Source organism: Hibiscus syriacus, unplaced genomic scaffold, assembly GCF_006381635.1.
Source record: "Hibiscus syriacus cultivar Baekdansim isolate YM2019G1 unplaced genomic scaffold, ASM638163v2 tig00110462_pilon, whole genome shotgun sequence".
Classification (NCBI taxonomy): domain Eukaryota; kingdom Viridiplantae; phylum Streptophyta; class Magnoliopsida; order Malvales; family Malvaceae; genus Hibiscus; species Hibiscus syriacus.
This window is the reverse complement of record NW_024062747.1, coordinates 2475178-2482476: the sequence shown is the minus strand read 5'-3', so window position 1 is coordinate 2482476 and position 7299 is coordinate 2475178. Positions and strand designations below refer to the sequence as shown.

At 34.3% G+C, this 7299-nt stretch overlaps 2 pseudogenes; both read right to left on the bottom strand.

The window, feature by feature from the left end:
- Positions 1-319: 319 nt before the first annotated feature.
- Positions 320-918, bottom strand: LOC120126859 (annotated as a pseudogene).
- A 1865-nt stretch (positions 919-2783) lies between these two features.
- On the bottom strand, positions 2784-4804 carry LOC120127087 (annotated as a pseudogene).
- Positions 4805-7299: the final 2495 nt, after the last annotated feature.

The window sequence follows — 7299 nt, the reverse complement described above, 5'->3', positions numbered from 1 at the left end:
TGTTATGTTCCAAAATCCAGCTTGGTTATTGAAGGCATGCTTCTCATAATTAAGTTCAAATAAAATATTTTATAGTTAATATTTGAATTGTTGGTGAATCCTGTTATATGCTTTTATCTTCTTTAAGAATTAGAGATGTTCAATACAATTAGTACATTTTAATAACAAAACAAAGTGATCAACATTATATCTCAAACAATATTGTTCACATGCAAAAGACAATAATGATAAAGAAAACAATAACTCACACACCAACACTTGTATTGTTCAGAACACAAGTACCTGTGAATATACAAATGGTTCATTAGTAAAAAACTAACTAGGGCTCCACAATAATCTTCCCGGTGGCATGACCGTCGATGCTCTTGGCCCAAGCCTCTTCAGCCTTGCTTAGAGGATGAGTTGAATCAATTACCGACTTAAGCTTTCCTGCTTGCGCCAACTTACAAGATAATCCAGGTTCTCTTGCTTAACCGCCTTAAACAAAGGCATCATTTTCTTTTTCGCGAATGTGATCTTTTCCATAGCAACACTCATCAGGATACCAAAACCAGGTGTGGTATCCACTACCTTTCCTTTTGAAGTCAAGTTAGCCTTGAAGGTAGACCAAGAAATGTTGGCCGTACAGAGGATGATTATATCGTATTTGCGACCGGAAGGGCTCTTGAGAACCGTGCCTTCGGGAGTCTTGTACTCGAGAACCTCATCGGCCCCCAGGCTCCTGACTAAATCCATGGTACGAGCCCCGCAAGTGGCGGTCACGTGTGCGTTTGCTAGCTTTGCAAGTTGAACCGCATATGTACCTACACCACCTGAAGCAGCGGTGATCAGATTCTTAGCAATCTTTTTCAAGTTCGTCGAAAGGCGAAAACCAAGAATGAAATATTTGAGAGAGAGAAGCAGAGGACGGGATGGTATATTTTGGCGTCAGATACTTTGAACTTATAGTAAAGTGATCTACACATGAAACATTTAAAATCTTTCTTTCAAACCCAGAGCATTGAATTTTTATCGGTCTAAGGAAATGACGACAGTCAGATTAATATATATTTTATAATTGCTTCGATAGTCAAATAAAACTGGACATACATTCTTATCATTTTCTTCTTGTTTAATTATTACAACAAAAAACAATTAATCTTATTATAATTAAATTTTCTGGTCCGGCGGCTATTTCTTTTCAATTACATAAAACGGCAACTTGGCACTTCCACGTTGGTGTTGCTTTTTCTTTTCAAGCTAGTCTCCAACACGACAAGAATAATTCTCATTTATTATTTTAGAAGTGAAATATAATATTAATATTATCTTTTAGTGTTGAATTCAATATAAAATTGAACGGATTTTTTTATTAGTTTATAATGATAATAAAATAATAAATATTTGAAGAAAAATTAATCACTTAACAATGAATACTTAAATATTTTTACTGTTCAAAATTGAAAATTCTAAAAATAATCATTAAAATCTTTTAATTCGTACTCATCAAATATTATTTTATATTTACCGTATATTAATAAAAAAACATCATCTTTAATCGATTACTGCCATCAAACAATTAATTTCTCTTCTGTTTTCTTTCTATTGGTCTCCCTGAGGTTAGCATAACTAAACATCATTAAGTTAATATTTTATCTTAATAAATTATTTTTTATACCTAAAAACTTGTAATTTTAATTATTTTTTTTAAAAAAAATTATTTGATAATTTTACTTATAAATAAAATTAAATTAAGTATATTTACGACCACTATAATTTATTTATAAAAATATTTTTGAATAAAATGATTCACGTTTAAATATTTTATTCTACTTTGATTAGGGAAGGCATCTAGTCTCATCCAAGATTGATTGCTGGAACTTTTTGAATTAATATTTCTAGCCAATGTTGATCATCAAAGTGTTTAAATTGAAAATTTATTACATTTGATTAACTCTTAAATTTTTTTAGTATTTAACCCTATTTATTATCACGATAAATGCCATCGTACATGAAAATACGTTAAAAGATTAAAAAATGAAAAATTCAATTAATTCATTATAAACTAAAATTAAATCAATTTATTCATTCTTTTATAATTTGTTAATAATTAAATCAGTCAACAACAACAACAAAAATATTGATTTTTTTTGTTTGACAGTAGTTAATTTTATTAATAAATGTTGAAGATTATATAAAAATAAATAAATCCAAAATTTAAGATAAAATTTTTATTATATAAGATTGATATTCGAAATTATCAATTGAATTATGGATGAAGAATCTATCTAAATATTATAAAGGAAAGAACGTTTTTACCCCCAAACTAATAATAGAAACCGGGCCGGGATCTCAATCCATTTGAATGGGCTAAGTTGGGTCAGAAGTGTTTGGACTCTATGTGAAGGATTACGTCAGAAGCTCAAGTAATAGCAGCGCCAACCTATTGTGAGTTTGAGCATGCTGTGGTAACTGCGTTGTGGTCGACTATGCCCACATATTGGCAGCATGCATTAACTTTCAATAATTAGGCAGGTCTTGCCCGGTGAAAGACATTGATGAGTAGAGTGTTGGCTGGTGAACCACTTTCAGAAAGGGAGTATGAAGAGCCTACCTTAGCTGGCCCCAGCTATCCAGAAGCTTAGGTGGGAAAAAAGTTATGCCAAAAGCCGAAAAGGCTAAAAAGTTAATTTTTTAAAGAATGCAGCAACCAGCAAATGGAAGCAGTCTTTATTTATCTAGCCGTTGGGCAGGCAGGACCCATCTCACAAAAACATTAAAAATGAAAATAATGCTCTTACTAATTGCAAACGAATCGAGAATGCCCGTTTCCATAAATAATTGTTTAATGTGGAACAATAATTAAGCTAAGCTCGCAATACGAAATGAGAAGACCGGACGGCAAAACTAAGTATCACACCAATCTCATTTTAACCCCAAAGCTATCATATTGAAACGATGCTTTATGATTAAATTAATCATAGAACAGCTGCAATAATAGTGCCTTCCACTTTCTTCCCACAAAAAGTTCTTCAAAGAGTCACACTTGGAAACTTACAGTGTCCAAAACCTGGGGGGGGGGGGGGGAATCAAACACAAAATAATTACAAACGAGAAAAGGTGCGACATATTTCCACTCAAATTCTTAAACTTTAGTACGACCGACATTATTATATTTTTAAAACTTAAATAATCAAAATATCATTTAAACATCTATTTTTTAGTTTCAAATTACGCTATTATTATAGTTTTTTTATATAGTGAAATTAATTACGCTATCATATCAAGCAAGTAAATAAGAAAAGCGAACTTACTTGGATCCTTAGCCGTCTGAGTAGCCAAGCCGTTAAAGTAACAGCTCCCGCCAGCCTTCTTGAACTGCGACCAATAAGAACTGAACGCGTAGCTCGCGTGCCAAAACAATGAATCAGGTTTGAAGCATGGTTTTCCGGGTTGTATTGGTTCACAGGTCTTATTCCCCTGCGAACACGCATACGATAAAGCCGAACTCAGCGCAGTCGCATTAGCTCCTCCAGCTGCCATGCACCAAATCTTCCCCTTATACGGCTCATTATTATCTGGCTTCGGCAATGGCTCGAAATCGGAATCCGGAGTCCTCCCACTCAAATCGATCCCGTATACGTATGACCCGTTAGGATACAGCACCCCGAAATTCCGCTCAGTTCCCGGACCCGGTTTCTGGTTCTCGTTATACAGAGCAAATATGAAAGAGGGACAACACATCCGGGTCGCGCCGGTGTGCCGATCGATGGCTTAGCAGTTAGTTTCTTGACAACATTCCGGTTGTAGGTAGCCGCATTGTAAATGTTGGCTCCGATTTGATCGATATTGCCGGCATTCGGCCAACCAGTTTCCGCAATGAAGATCCTAATATCCGGGTACCCGAGTCTCTTCATTGCGAAAACAACAGAGTCAACCATCTGATAAAACAGATTAGTGTAGGTTAAATAGGAGACGGGGTCGGTGTAAGTTATGTTTCTGGACTCGAAGAGCGCGTAATCGAGGTTAATGTTTTTGGGATCCGATGCCCAAGGGAAATAAGGGTAAACATCAAGGAAGTAAAAAGATTTGGTCCGGTTCAAAAACTGAAGCAACGGTTTAACAATTGGATCGGCGATATCAGATCGGAAAGTTCCGTTTGAAGGGGGAAACGACGATTCCAACACATCCATTGCCATCGAGGTAGAGACTTTGATTTTGTTGAGGCTATAGGTTTTTAACGAACTTTTGATTTTACGGATGGCGGGTACGATTCTGGGCCAGATTTCTTTAGGGGAACTGCTGATGACCTCGTTGCCGACAAGGAGGTATCGGATTTTGGTTTTGGAGTAAAAAGGGACGACCTTGGATTCAACCCAAGAATCGGCTAGCTTCTGGCTGTTGGAGATATTGATTATGAGTTCGTTTGGAACCATAACCGATACTTGAATGTTTGTGTCCTTGAAAGCATCAAGGATGTCGGGGTTTGCATCGTAGATTTTGACACGTTTGGCTCCCAGAGATTGGACTAGCTTGACCGATTGCTTCGGCGATGGCAAATTGTTCCCAAGCTGACCGTAGTTCACTCCCACAAAATTTGAGATCTCCCCACCTGAAAGACCATATAAAAAATTTTCACATGTTAAAAATGTCGCAAAATCAAGTAAAAATGACTGTTGTTATTTCTGGGTTTTAGAATCGAGCTTACTCGACACGGAAAGGAAAAGGAAGAGGAAGTAAAGTGGAATAATAAGACCCATTTCCAGATGCTCTGTTAAAACAATGGAGAAACAGAGCAGAAGAAAGGTCAAAGATTGGATTTTTAATCAGTGGCTAAAACTTGCTGAACAAGCGTGAGATTTATAGAGAGTTGAACTTGATGAACGCGGGCTTTGTTAATAGATAAGCGTATTAGAGACTCCAGTGTGGGAAGGAACACAGCTTTTCTGATAGACTCTTTTAAAAGGTAAAAAGATGCAAGGTAAAGCTGAGGAGATTCCCGGGTGGGGTGAATTGAAATAAGATTATTTATAGGGTGATGTGATATTTAAGGAATGTAAAAGTCGTAAATAAGACATGGAAAGTGGGGTCTAATGTCTAATATAGTATTATAGCTTTCTCTCTAGTTTCCAGGAAACGTAGCGAAAAACATAGAAATTAAAAATGGAGATGGAAAATAATAAGAGCAAAGAGCCGTTGCATGACGTTTGTGCGTGGATGTTTAATAAATGAGCATCTGTCCTTTGTTTTGTCGTTGATGTGTCGGTGAATGTTTTGAACTGCAGTTTTGCCGGCCGTACATTAATTTGTTCGCTCCGCCATTGGAACGTCGACACCATTGTTGACTTTTACCGACAAAATGGTAATCAATTTTATTTACTTTAAAGTTTATGGCTTTTTTTAATAAAATCACATAACAATGTTATTTTTAGAGTGTTGTTATTACTCTGAAGGTTTTCTCCGAAATTCTTTCAATCTTTGTTACACTACACTTCTAAACACTTCATCAATAACTAGTATTTATATAGATTTTTTTAGTTATCGGAATCTCTAGTCTTTTGAGCGTAGTTTCTTAAGTTAACGTAAACGAGATTTAAATAAGTCCCCTGATAAATTTAAGTGACTTACCATATCATCGGATTGATATTAACTCAATTTAAATTTGATTTGAAAATATATATCATTTACTTGACTTGTACTCGATTCGTTTTTTTAGATAAAATCTGAACTTAACCCATCTTTTTTAGATAATACTCAAATTAGACCCTGGCCGGCCCAACTTGATCTAAAATAATATAAATATTATTTTTATTTTATACAAATAGGATTTATTTAAAAAATAATATATAGATGAATATTATCGTAATTATCTCTAAATATATAAAGTAAAATTATTTTTTTCAAGGTCAGATAGAATATTTTTCATTCTAAAATCGAGTCAATCCCGACCCAAAAATAATCACTAAAAAATACAACTCAGTCCAACCTGAACCCAAAATGATCGAATCGAATCGAAACCTGTCGAATTAAAATATCGTGTCCATCCCCAATTATATCTCGCCAACACAATTAACCTACAAATAATTGTTATAACTTAACGTCTGACACGCGTAATAAATGTCACAATAAAATCCTTCAATCGAGATAATCCACTATAAATAGTCATCATGGTTCTTTGACTGACTGATTATAACGGATCAACCCTCCTTTTTCTTCATTGTAATTTATTATCTTCCTCAATCAAACACCTTCAAACTATTGTTCTCTTATCAACCTACAAAGGTGAATTATCAACCAATGACGAGTTAAATTTATTTACATCAATCAATATAATATTCATTATCATTACATATAAGATGTATTATTATTTTAATGTTTATCTTATAATTTATGTTCGAAATAAACAACTATTACTCATTTCTGAAGCGCGTTGGAGAATTTAGCGATTTGCATACCCATTCTCAAAGCTTAAGAATTGTACATTTTCTTGAGCTAAAGTTAAACTTGTACGAATCAACTTGCATTAGAGGAGCCATTACTGAAGCATGTCACGGTTGCGGGTCACAAACAGACAATTGCCTATGAAAGGGTTTCAGTCGTATGCTTTAACGTGTGGTCACAAATTAAAAATGTCAAAATATACAGTTAATCCTGTTTTTTAACACAATTTAAGCTTTAGACTTTAAAAAAACCTAACAGTGCATTTGTTCCACTTCAAAAACAATTTAAAAAAACGTTTTATAGATTTTCCCCCAAAAAATAATGATTTATAAATGACTGAATCACTAAATTTACAACAGTTTCCATGGTCTAGTCAATTTTTAGGAAATTTATTTATTTTAAATGTCATTAATATTTTTTAATTAGTCACTGGTCATCGATCTATTTACCGGCTAATCCATATCGGGTATTGCAAAGGCAAGAGTGACCCTCCCAACCCAGTTTGATCCATTCACAAACGCCTATACTCCTATCGATACTTGAACTCATGGCATCTAAAAAATAATAAATCTCTTATTCATTGGAGTCAATTGATCCGTGATTACCAATATTTTAACAATAGAATTTAACATTATTATTCACAATTGTCCTTGTTTGGGTTTGGTTTAATAGACAAAGTAATGTATATAGAGTAGGGTACCATATTTACATAAAGCCTCAAAACTGCTGTTCCCCCCCCCCCTCCCCACCCCCACCCCACCCACCACATATTAGAGGAAATACCTTAATCTAATTAACTCTATATTTTTATAAAACTAATATTATTTGCAATTAATAATTCAACCTTAAAAGGTAATTGATTTTTTTTAATAAATAAAA